This window comes from Mastigoproctus giganteus, chromosome 8, assembly GCF_048544385.1.
Source record: "Mastigoproctus giganteus isolate SK-2022 chromosome 8, ASM4854438v1, whole genome shotgun sequence".
In the NCBI taxonomy this organism is placed as follows: domain Eukaryota; kingdom Metazoa; phylum Arthropoda; class Arachnida; order Uropygi; family Thelyphonidae; genus Mastigoproctus; species Mastigoproctus giganteus.
In genome coordinates, this window is record NC_143582.1 from 136,852,318 (window position 1) to 136,865,819 (window position 13,502).

Genomic DNA, 13,502 nt, shown 5'->3' on the forward strand with positions numbered 1-13,502 from the left:
TTATAGATTAGTAAAATAATAATGAGAACTTAAACCTGTGTTGTGTGGTCTGCCTTTAATTTTTTTAAAGAATTACAGATTATTCTCTGATGTTTTGTGGTACAGGAATTTAAATGCAGATCACACTCCACGCGGGTTTAAGTGCTCATTATTTCACCAACTTCCAATTCTGATACCTGCACACCATGCCACTAAAAGAATATTTAAGATCCATTAAAGATTAGTTAACTTAGACATTTTAAGTAAAGTAAACCATAAAGAAAGTGTTAGGTGCATCTATTGTTCTTTTTCTGTTGGCAAGCCATGACAGAATTTCCATAGGGCCAATGCCTCCTTTGAAGTAATTGCTGTGATTTCCCCCAAAATTTCCTGTTTTGCTTCTTAAGCAAGTCTCAGGATTCACCCATTGTGATAGGTACTGTTGAGGATTTTCTTGTTTGCTTCCAGGAGCAGTCACAATTTTTTAAGCAGGAGACCTTTCCACTGAATGTAGGCCCTGCTTATCTATTCTGTATTTTTAATTATTTATTTAATAGTTTTCAACTTGAACAAAAGCAGCAGCTGGCACTTCATTGTTGCAAACTGCAACAATTCCTTTAATGTAGTATAATGGTGTTTAACTTTCTAAATAATTAAAAATTATAGCCTACTTCAAGGAAAAATGGAGCAAAAATTATATCAATAAGCTTTTCTATTACATTAAAACCCATTTCATATTTTCACTCTTTGCTCTTATTTTTGTATTTGATTAAGCTATTGTTCTTATAGAGATTTTGCATTTTATCTGGTGGGCCAAGAAGTGGTCCTAATTCTTCAAAACTTTTCAATTTACAGTCATTGTAATTTTCAACAGTGAAACTGGTACAGCATGCAGGCATTCTTCAGAATGGTTAAGAATTGTTAACTATGCTTCCTTTGTTCATATATTTTTCATTTAGTATCAGCAAAATAATGAAAGGAAGTAAAGCTTAACTTTCACTGCAGCCTATATTTGAGAGAGTGATTCCATGTGTATATCTGATATGGTTTCAGTGAGGTATCAGTAAGGTCAATCTCCATGTCTGTAGAAGTGGAACAGTCATCAGTGATTGTGACAACTAGAAGATGCATAACAACAAGGGAGTTACTGGCATGACTAGGGATTTCTTTAAGAGACTGGTGGTAGTGGTGGTGAGGGGGGGATCAACAGGACAGTGACCACAATCAGAAAGAAATGTGCTCTGAGATATAGACAATCACTTCCATTTGCATTTCTCTTGATTGACGTTTATAGCTGCACATGTATATTTTGACTCATTTTGTAAAATTTGTTTCCTTGCTTCTTGGCAGATTGCTTTATGTTTCATCTTAGATTTGACAATCTAAAGATTGATACCATGCAGTGCATTATTTGGTCCCACAGATGCAGTACACTGAGTTCTCTCTGCACACTATTTGGTCATAACTAACTTTTTGGCACTTGAAGCACCTGATAAGGTTTGGAATATATGGACACATGACAGCTAAATTATCCAGCTTTAACTGTTGATGGAAGGATTGGTGTAGAAAATGTGAGAATTATTTTCACATTTTCTACATGTGGGCATGTTTACTGACTTTATTTTTTTGTGCCTATACAACTTCAGACACATTTCACAAGTCTCATTCATATAGGACACATTTTTTAAGTATTTAGAGTGGCATGAGGAGAATTTTTACAAAAACATCTGAAAAGTTTGAAAATCTAAGTAGATATTCAGAGCATCTATAACCTTTATTTCCCATCAACAAGTAATCACAATTTTTCATTATCACATGAAGCTAGATCAAGATTTTATCATTATTTATTCTACTAGTTAGTAATGTTTTTTTAGTTTCAACAGCTTACTTTAGGTATTTCGATGATACATAAACAAATATTCTGATACATAATTCACTAGCAATCAACCAACATTTTTTAAATATAAATAAAATTTCATCACTTGTGAACATTTAGAAATGGAAATTTTAATCCAAAATATTGCAGTAGGTGTAGAGCATATTATAATATTGTTTAACATGACAAATGGAATATCTATGATAGGTTAAGTATCATTAAAATACCTGGGTGTTTGGTTTGGTTTCATTTTTTTTGGTGCACGAGCAGCTAAGGCTATAAAACACCAAGTCCAGTATACCTGGATGTACGCTATTGTCTGTCATAATGATAGTATGTCAAATTCATTAGGTAATTACAAAAGCTATGTAATATATTTCCAAAACAAAATAAAAAGTAAATATGAACAATTTGTTAACATAAAAATATAAACCCTCACAAATCTTCTCTTTTCTAATGGGATATTTAAGCTTGACACTTTTTACAAATTTTTCTCATTTTTGGACAAAACGTGGAAAGAAATTCTCAGTTCCTTATCAGCAGAAATAAGTTTATCTCTTTCTTTCTACACACACACACACACACACACACACACACACACACACACACACCAAAGCAAAAAAACAAGTTCACATATATACGACGTAGAATACTGCAGCAAGGTGGCAAGTGCTTTTCATCCTAAATTTGGGAATTCTTTGGAAACTTGAAACTCAAAATTCATGTTGTGGAACTTATTTGTGCTTCATGATTAAGGATCTATTATTACACATTTCAACAAGTTATTATTCCTCCCGGTTATTGAATTCTGTGACTCTTGTGTTTCCAGTAAATGCATCTCTAAACTAATCATACTTTTCAACATCTGAATCTGGAAAATAGTGCCCTAAGTTACTTTTCAGCATATTTAAATGGTTTGATATCAGTGGAAATATTTCTGGTCTATTTAAATTGGATGTAAGCGGAAACATTTCTAGTCAACTATTGCTAACACCGTCTATCCAGATGTGAATTTTTTTTTTCTAATAGAGCAGAAAGTTTATTGCTAGAGGTAATACATTTTAATTTTTCCCTTGCACAATGATATTAGCCTTATTAAAATGTACAAATATGTCCACAAGACAAGCAAATTTCATGCACCATATGTCACTATGTAATAAATCCCAAAAGATATACATTTTCATCAGCAAATAACATCGTAAGTTCCTTACTTATATTGTTAGAGATGGCCACTATGTGGTTGCTTTCCATTAAGGTTATTATTATAGTAATACCATTCTTATACCACATGAAATTAATATCATAATTTATTAGGCTGTTCACCCAAATTACTATACATTAAGGTGATGTTTCGGGTATCTTATTGATACCCATCATCAGACTATGCTGTTGGGGGAACAGAACTTCCTTTCTTAATCTGTAAATCCTCTCCAGAACCTTACCATGTGATTGCCAAGAGCAATGAAATAAAGGGATGATAGAGAGGAACCATGATATGATGCCTACAGGAAGGATGAAACGTCCAACAATAGCACAAGTGTGTGAGTGGTTGCTGAAGTCATGGCATGATGTTAAGACTGAAATTGTGGTCAAGTCCTTTAAAAAATGTATAAGTATGAGATTGACAGTAATACTAGTGAAGAAGATGATGATGATGATCAAGTCAGTAATGATATAATTTGAAGTTGAACAATACTAAAATAATAAGAGTAATAATGCTATACCTTTCTTTATTGGCTTTAGGATTTTCATTTTATTGAATTTTAAATTTCCATTGTATTAACAATAAATTTTTTTACAAAAGTTTTTTTTCTTAAATTTACAGTTCCAAAATTAGAGTGTCTTCCCCGTTGCAGCGTCTTATTAGCCGACCAAAATGGTAATCAAAAATTACTCTATTGAATTCTTTAACCAAACTTCTAATCATTTCGACTTTAATCCACCCTCTCTCTCTACACAGCAAAGAAGAAATGTCTGCCCTCTGACTGCCACATAATTGGGTTTCTTCTGAAATTTTGAAGTTTTATAAATAAAAAAAAAAAAAAAAAAAAAAAAATACAGGTAGCCCTTGTTTTGTGCCGGTCCGATTTGCACCAATTCGCAATAGTGCCAGTCACTAACCACAAGGCCATTTTTATTTTTATTTATTTATTTTTGCATTTTTTTTTATAAATTGAAAGTTTAAAATCAAACAAAATTTATTGCCATCGTACTATACTATATATCATGCACTGTTCATGTGATCAAGAACAATCTGAGCCAATCAGTGATTAGCATGTGCACATCATAGCCAGTCAGAGACGAGGAAGCTTCCTGCCCTCATATTAACCACTCTCGCAGATGCCGATGGTAAAGGTCCATGCAGGGAAGTATTCGGTTGGTTATTGTTTATGCCATTTAAATGTGTTCGAAATTTATTACGCTAACATTTTTTATTAATTGTGCTATTAAGAAATTAAATACAAATTAATAATAGTGATAGCCATATACTTTTTGCCAATTGCGTTATAAATTTTTAATAGAATAAAGAGATGCCATGTCTGGTAAAAGAAGTTCAATGAATCCTAGTGCAAATGAAAGCGTGAAGAAGGCACATAGATCTATCACATTGGAAAATAAGATGGAGGTTATTTGAAGGATGGAAGGTTGTGAAAGCTGTGTGTTAGGGCTATGAATATAGGGTTGAATTTGAAAGTGTCTGCAATTCTGCCCAGACACGATAGGAGGGGGTATATGATGAGAGCCCTGTCGATCAACTCGGCCCTGGAAAGATTGTGCAGGGCTCAAGGGGTAGAATTTTTTTCAGCCTGGTCTGTACTTGTTAACAGGAGAGACTGCTTCTACAGGGATGGGATACACTTAAATAGAAAGGGTGCAAGAATGTTTGCTGATGCTATCGAGGCAGTGTTAGGAGGGTCGGAAAACTGCTAGATTGGGGGGATACAAGGACTAATAGATTAACAGTAGCCACTGGCAGAGGAGAAAGTGATTCTTGCACTGCTTCTATTGGAATGAGCAGCAGCCTGGAAAATAAGATGCAGGATATTTCAGAGACTGCTGGGAATCATTCGGGTACAAGTAAACACATGGGTTGTGTTAGGGTGGCTAAGAGGAAGAGCAGGTGCATGTATACTTGCGTGAACACCAATGATAGGAGTTTAGTAAATAAATTTGATGAATTTGAGGTATTGCTCAAAACATCAAAGGCAGATATTGTTGGGATTTCAGAGACGTGGTGTCACACAGATATAAGGAATGCAGAACTGGAATTTGGGGAGTACAATGTCTACAGAAAGGATAGACAGGACAGGAAGGGTTATGCAATTAGTTAAGAAACACATAAAATCCAAGGAAGTGAAGCCAGTCGACATCGCTGGTCAGTGCAGTGTCGAGTCAGTTTGGTGTGACATAAGCATTGGGAGATCAAAATTGAGAGTAGGAGTGTGCTATAGGCCTAATGGCTCTGACGAGTATAATAAGAAACTGTACAGAGAAACAGAGTGGGCCAGTAAAATCAGAGAGTCTTATTATGGGGGATTTTAATTTCCCAGATATTGACTGGAATTTGGGGGCTGGTCACTCACACACTAGCAAGGCTTTTGTGGGTTTATTGGATGATTGTTTTCTACATCAGCATGTTCGGGAGGCAACTAGAGGGAGTAATACTTTTGATTTGATTATCAGTAGTGATTCTTCATGCATTAAGAATCTGCAGATAAATGAACCACTAGGTGGCAGTGATCACTGTGTTCTGAAGTGGGATTTACTCAAAGAGGTAACTACCATTAGGGGTAAAGGGAAGGGGTATTGCTTTTGTAAAGGCAACTACGGTGGACTGAGACAGTATTTAAATTCTATACAGTGGGATCAACTGATGATGATACCAACAGCAAATTCAAAATGGGAAGCATTCAAAGAACCTATCTTGGAAGCTACTAGGCTTTACATACCAACTAAGAAATATTGTTCAAGGTTTAGGCCAAAATGGATGTCAGATGAACTAATGAGGCATATGGTGGCAGAGAAGAAAAATGCATGGGATACATACAAATTACCACGTGACACAGAAGCCTATGATAGATACAAGTTGTTCTGTAACCAAGTTACAAAGGAGGTTGGGCAGGCAAAGGCAGATTATGAGAAATCCTTGGCAAAGGATGCAAAGAAAAACAGCAAAGAGTTCTTTACTTATGTAAACTCTAGAAGGAAGGGGATGAATCAGATTGGTCCACTTGATATCGATGGGTCAACTGTTGATGATCCTGCTCAGGTAGCTAACAAACTAAATGAATATTTTGCATAGACATTCACACATGAGGAGTTATTCAGCGAGGGGAATGCCAGAGGTGTATTCAACTCTGGCAGTAAGCTAGAGAATCTTGTGATAACTGAGAGTAAAGTGGAGGAGAAACTGTTGAAGATAAACACAAGAAAGGCACCCGGGGTGGATGGGATCTATTAAAGGAGGCAGCAAAGGAAGTAAGCAAACCCTTAGCCATAATTATGAGAGCTTCCTTGGACTCAGGGGAGGTACCCATAGACTGGAAATGTGCAAATGTGACCCCAATTCACAAAGGAGGATCAAAGGCTGACACAAGTAATTATAGACCTGTGAGATTAACTTCTGTTCCAGGAAAATTAATGGAGGCACTGGTTAAAGAAGCACTGCAGGATCATTTAGACAAGACTTCAGTTATAGCTCGGACACAGCATGGTTTTGTTAAGGGGAAGTCTTGCCTGACCAATTTGATTGGATACTATGATGCAGTCACAAAAGAACTGGATGCAGGGAATAGCTTTGATATTATATACTTGGATCTTAGAAAGGCTTTTGATACTGTTGCACATGGAAGACTGCTGCACAAATTGGAGCAGTGTAACATTGGAGGCAAATTGCTGCTATGGATAAAGGGGTGGTTGAGGGGGAGAAGACAGAGAGAGTGGTAATCAATGGACACTGCTCATCGTGGACTAATGTTATTAGTGGAGTCTCTCAGTGTTCAGTATTGGGTCCATTATTGTTTTCTGTATTTATATGTGATATTGATGATGGTATATCAAGCTTAATGTCCAAGTTTGCAGATGATACGAAGGTTGGTAGGTTTGTCAAGGACACTACTGACACTATGCTGCTGCAACAGGATCTGGAAAGGTTGAGCAGATGGGCTGAGAGGTGGCAAATGAAGTTTAACATTGACAAATGTAAAGTACTACATATGGGAAACAGCAACCCCAGAGCAACGTATCAACTCTGTGGTACTACACTGACAGTGGTAGAGAATGAAAGGGACCTGGGGGTGGTTGTGCAGGCAGATATGAAGTTCTCTGAGCAGTGGAGACGGGCTGCAAGAGTAGCTCATGGTGTATTGTCAATGATATACAGGAATTTTTCTAGCAGGGATAAGGAGGTGATTATTCCCTTGTATAAGGCAATGGTCAGGCCACACCTAGAGTACTGTATACAGGCCTGGAGATCTCATTTCAAGAAGGATGTAGAGCTGCTGGAACGAGTACAGAGAAGGGCAACAAGATTAGTGAATGGAACAAAGGGGTGCTCTTACGAAGAAAGGCTTAAGTTTTGCGAATTACAGTGTCTGGAGACTAGGCACCGGCGAGGTGATCTGATAGAGGTGTACAAAGCCTTGAATAGTTTGAGCATGCTCAATGCTGGGGATTCTTCCTCTTGCTCAGAATAATCACCTGAGAGGCATAAATTCAAATTGAGGAAAGACAGATGTAGGATAGATGTGCGGAAATTTACCTTTAGCCAGCGGGGGGGTTGGTAAGTGGAACAGACTTCCATCCCTTGTCGTGGAAGTTGATAGCCTAAATAAGTTAAGGCTCGGCTGGACAGGTATTTCGAACGAACAGAGAGGTGAAGTGGAAGTGGTTATTTTTTATTTATTTTACTTTAATTTTTTTGGCTGATGCTGCATAAGCTTGCTTTCTTGCATCAAATGCCTCTACTAATGCTAATATGCCTCCATTGACTATTACTACAATTATGAAGAATGCTGATAAAATAAAACAATTGATACAAAGTGCTACCCAAGTTAGTTACAGCAGAAATAAGCTTTTAAAAAATGGAGCAACTGCTAACACTTTGAGTAAATGATTTGAATGAAAAAAATTTTTTTATTAAAATTTAATTATAAAATTACAGGATTAGGTTCTGGGCACCAAATTAATTTTTGGTGCTCAAAACCTAACCCTGTGATGTCCCATTTACACCATGATATAAATGGTGTCATTTGCACTTGTCCTCCCAAGGAAACTAACCCAGGTGTAAATTGATTGCTACCTGAATACACTTGATAACTTTCTTTAAAATAGCAATAAGCATTATTTTGACTACATTATCCAAAATTAGTGGGGGGGGGGGCACAAAAAATAAGCTCACTGCACTACAAAAACACGTGTTTTCCCCCATAGGACCCCCCCCCAAGCATGAGAGGTATTAGAACCAAGAGGTACTTAGTAATGTGCATGGCTTAAAGATTCAGATCAAAGAAGATACATGTTGACAAATGACTTGAATCTCTGTAAATTGAAATTTTCAGGAAATACATATCAATACAGGTTGTTCCAGAAAACTGAAACTAAATGAATAAATGAGAAAGAAAAGATGGTTCTGAGAGTTTGAATTTGGACAGTAAAAGGATTCTGACTGGTTGCAGTACATTGCTTTGGACTGCGTTAGAACAGAGAGTGGAATTATAGAAGTCAATTCAGAAGAACAGTGCCCATGGAAGTATCTATATAAAAGGCATGCAGATATAGAACGTCCATGAAAAAGTGAGTGGAGAGACTCTGTTAGACGTGGGTCAATAATAACCTTACTGTACTCTTTTGACTGGAATCTAGAAGCCTGAGAGAGGTTTAACATTAGTAGAGGCATATGATGCAAGAAAGAAAGCTTATACAGCATAGGCCAAAAAAAAAAAAAAAAAATTCCCCCATTTCACTGAAACATTATTTCCAAATGTTTCATTAGTTTTTCTTGAATTTATTTATGCTATCAACTTCCACAACAGATGGAAGTTTGTTCCAGCAATTAACTCTCCTCTGGCTAAAGGCAAATTTCTGCACATCTATTCTACAACTGTCTTTCCTCAGTTTGAATCTATGCCCCTCCCCCCTCAGGATTCTTCCTCTCTAAGTGAGAGGAAGAATTTCATTAGCATTGAGCTTGCTCAATCCATTCAAGGCCTTATAAACCTCAATCAGATCACCTTGCAGGTGCCTAGTCTCCTGAAGCTGCAATTTGCAGAACTTAAGCATTTCTACGTAAGAGCACCCCTTTGTTCCCCTCACCAGTCTTGTTAACCTTTTCTGTACATGTTCTAGCAACTTTACATCCTTCCTAAATGAGGCTTCCAGATATATGCAGTACTCAAGGTGTGGCCTGACCATTACCTTATACAAGGGGATAATCACCTCCTTATCCCTGCTAACAAAATTCCTGTATATCATTGACAAGACCCCATGACCTACTCTGACAGCATGTCTGCACTGCTCAGAAAACTTCATATCTCACTATGCAATTACCCCCATGTCTTCTTCATTCTCCACCTCCCTGAGGGTAGTACCACACAGTTGGTACATTTCTCTTGGGTTACTGCTACCCATATGCAGTACTTTGCATCTTGCAATGTTAAACTTCAGTTGCCAGTTGTCAGCCCATCTGCCTAACTTTTCTAGATCCTGTTGCAGTAGCATACTCTCTTTACTGTTAAGAACCTTGCCAACCTTTGTATCATCTGCAAACTTGGACATTAAACCTGATATACCATCATCAATATCATTGATAAATATACAAAACAACAATGGGCCCAACACCAAACCCTGGGGAACTTCACTAATAACATTTGTCCACGAAGAGCAGTGTCCATTGGTTACCACTTTGTGCATTCTCCCATTCAACCATCCCTTTATCCATTGCAGCAATTTGCCATTAATGCCATACTGCTACAATTTGTACAGCAGTCTTTCATGTGCAAAAGTATCAAAGCTTTCCTGAAATCCAAGTATATGATTATCAAAATTATTTTTTGCATCCAGTTCCTAAGTGATCACTCACAGTATCCAATCAAATTGGTCACACAAGACTTTGTAAATGTGACCACTGTAGTCACCTTTATGAAAGCAAAAACCCTTCCTTTTACCCCTGATGGTAGTTACATCTTTAAGTAAAGCCCACATCAGTACTACATCCCACCTTAACAAACCCATGCTGTGTCTGAATTATTACTGCTGTCTTGTCTAAATGATCCTGCAATGCTTCTTTAACCAGACTCCGTTATTTTACCCGGAAAAGAAGTCAAACTAATAGGTTTACAATTACTTGTGTCACCCTCTGAATGCAGTTTGTGAATTAGAGATACATTTGCACATCTCCAGTCCGTGGGGGACTTCCTGAGTCCAAGGATGCTCTCATAATTATGGCTAAGGGTTTGCTTACTTCCTTTGCAACTTCCTTTAATATAACTGAACAGATCCTATCTACCACAGGTGCCTCTCTTAACTTCAACTATTTCTCCTCCACTTTGCTCTCAGTTAATACAAAGTTATTTAACTCACTGTTAGAGTTTGATAAAAATCTGGCCCTCTCCTCCTTAAATAACTCCTCATGTGTGAATGTAGATGCAAAATACTCATTTAGTTTGGCAGCTATCTGAGAATGATGATCTACAGTCAAACCATTGATATAAAGTGGGACAATCTGATTTCTCCCATTCCTTTTAGAGTTTATACAAGTAAAGAAGTCTTTGCTGTTTTTCTTTGCATCCTTTGCCAAAGATTTCTCATAATCTGCCTAACCTCCTTTGTGACTTGATTAGACAATAGCTTGTATCTGCCATAGGCTTCTGTGTCACCTGACAATTTATGTACATCCCATGCATTTTTCTTCTCTGTCACGAGTGTCATTGGTTCATCTGACATCCATTTGGGTCTAAACATAGAACAGTATTTCTTAGTTGAAACAAAAAGCCTAGTAGCTTCCAAAATTACTTCCTTGAATGCTTACCATTTAGAATTTTCTGTCGGTAACATCATCAGTTGGCCCCACAGTATAGAACTTAAAAAAAAAATCTCTGAGACCACTGTAGTCACCTTTACAAAAGCAAAAACCCTTCCCTTTACCCCTGAAGGTAGTTACATCTTTAAGTAAATCCCACATCAGTACACTTAGATCACTGATCCCTAGAGGTTCCTTTATCTGTAAATTCTGAATGCATGGATAATCAATGCTGATAATCAGATCAAGAGTGTTACTTCCTCTTGTTGCCTCTCTAACATGCTGCTGAAGAAAACACTCATCCAAGAAATCCACAAAAGACTTGCTAGTGTGCAGGTCACCAACCCACAAGTACTAGTCTATATCTGGGAAGTTAAAATCCCCCATTATAAGACACTGATTTACTTGCCCACTATTTTCTGTACAGTTTTTCATTGTACTCATCATAGTCATTATGCCTATAACAAACTCCTACCCTCATTTTTACTTTCCCAGTGCTTATGTCACACCAAACTGACTGAACATTGCATTGATCGTATATGTCAACTGGATGCACTTTCTTTTAATTTTGTGTTTCTTAACTAACAGCATAACCCATCCTCCCTTCCTATCCTGTCTATCCTTTCTGTACACATTGTACTCCCAAATTCCAATTCTGTATCTCTTACATCTGAGTAACACCATGTCTCTAGTATCCTAACCATATCCGACTTGGATGTCTTAACCAGCACTTCAACTTCATCAGATTTATTTACTATAATCCTAGCATTGGTGTACATGCAAGTATACATGCACCTGTTCTTACTCTTAGTTACCCTTACCCAGCCACTATATTTACTTGTTCCATGATGACTCCCAGTATTCTTTGAAATTCCTGGCATCTTACTTTCCAGGCTGCTGATCATTCCAATAGAAACAGTGCAAGAATCACTTTCACCTATGCCTGCGACTACTATTAATAATTTAGTCTGTGAATCCCCCCCCAACGCTGCCTCGATAGCATCAGCAAATATTCTTGCACCCTTCTATTTAAGTGTATCCCAACCCTGTAGAAGCATTCTCCCCTGTTAACAATCACAGACCATGCTGAGAAAAATTCTCCACAATGTGCCTTGTACAATCTCTCCAGGGCCAAATTGATTGATAAGGCTGTCATCATATACTTCCTCCTATTATGTCTGGACAGAGTTGCAGACACTTTCAAATTTAACCTTAACTCGTCACTTTTTTTCAACATTGACATGTACTTGTTAAGTAAGTCTGCAGATCTACTCTTAACATCATTAATGCTAATGTATACAACAACATTACCCTTTGTGCCCTTAAAAGATATCTGCTCTACAACTTCATCAACTTTTGTCCCCGGCAGATATACCCTGGTCCTATTCTACCTATCCTTTTTGCACGATATATTTCCTGTTACCCTGACAATTGAGTCACCGACAATAACTATATCAAAACCCTTTGATGTCAAGAGCAATTGCTCGAGTTTTACCAAACTGAAGATTGCCACTGTTTTTGGTGGCATCACCCCAGATGTGTGAACAATATTCCACGACATGGAAAATTTGCAATTTGTACAGAGTGAACAGCTCTTTGGTAAAAAAACAAGCCGAGAGAGAAAGAGAGAAAACCCAGTTATACAGATGCAGAGGAAGCAATATTTGTAATGTGCTTATGCCAAGAGAGAGAGAGAGAGATTAGAAGTCAGGGTAATCCCCAACAGAGATATATGATCTTATCTAGAAATCAGAGTGTCATCATAGATAAGCACAAGAGCAGAAGGATCTTTTTTTTGAGAAATAAGACAGGACTAACTTTTAGGATACTGATATCACCTGAGCCATCTTTGCCCCACTGGAGAATTACCTGGAGATCAAGGAACTGATTGTGGATATTCAAGAAGTTGAAGATGTTTGTGCAGGGCAAGGTTTGTCAAACTGGAATGTGCTATCATCAGCAAAACTATGCATAGCATTTGCAGTCAGTGGAACAAGGTCATTAATATACAAGAGGAAAAGACTGGGAGAAAGAACTGAATCTTGGGGAACACCTGCACTAGTGGAGAGGTTAGAAGACAGAGAGCCATCTCCCATCATCCATGGTGAGCGGTCATCCTATGGTTTGCCAACTGGGTTGTCAAACCCAGTTTGGAACCCATAAAGGACTTCAGTTATTCTGAAGTCCTTTATGCTAAACATGATCAAAACCTTTTGATGTTAAGAACAATTGTTTGCGTTTCACCAAACTTTTCCACTGAATTTGTCCATAGATGGGTAACATAAGCCAGTATATCACCAGTGGATCAAAACTGAAGAAATCCATACTGGTGTTGTTATTTGGTTTTTAGGAGCATTAGCAACTAAGGCCATATTGCTCCGGGGATATGTGGTGGTCATGGGCTTGAACCCCGGTCTAATCAAGGAGTGTGTGCTACGCATTGCTGCTCCTGCCCACCTGGCTACGGAGGCACCAATCCATACTGGAGATCATTGATCAGATGGAAAGTTTCTAGATAGTTTAAGAGTTGGTGGTTAATTGATTTCTTTATTAGTTTGGAATGAATAGAAGTAAATGTAAAGGGATGATAATTGGATTGAAGGGGTTTGTCACCCTTTTTAGGAACTG

The 13,502-nt window shown here is 37.6% G+C and overlaps 1 protein-coding gene across 1 annotated transcript in view; it reads right to left on the reverse strand.

The window, feature by feature from the left end:
• Positions 1 to 13,502, reverse strand: part of LOC150081843 (serine/threonine-protein kinase Tao-like) — a 187,552-nt gene that overhangs the window by 85,958 nt on the left and 88,092 nt on the right. The gene's annotated exons all lie outside the window — the stretch shown is intronic.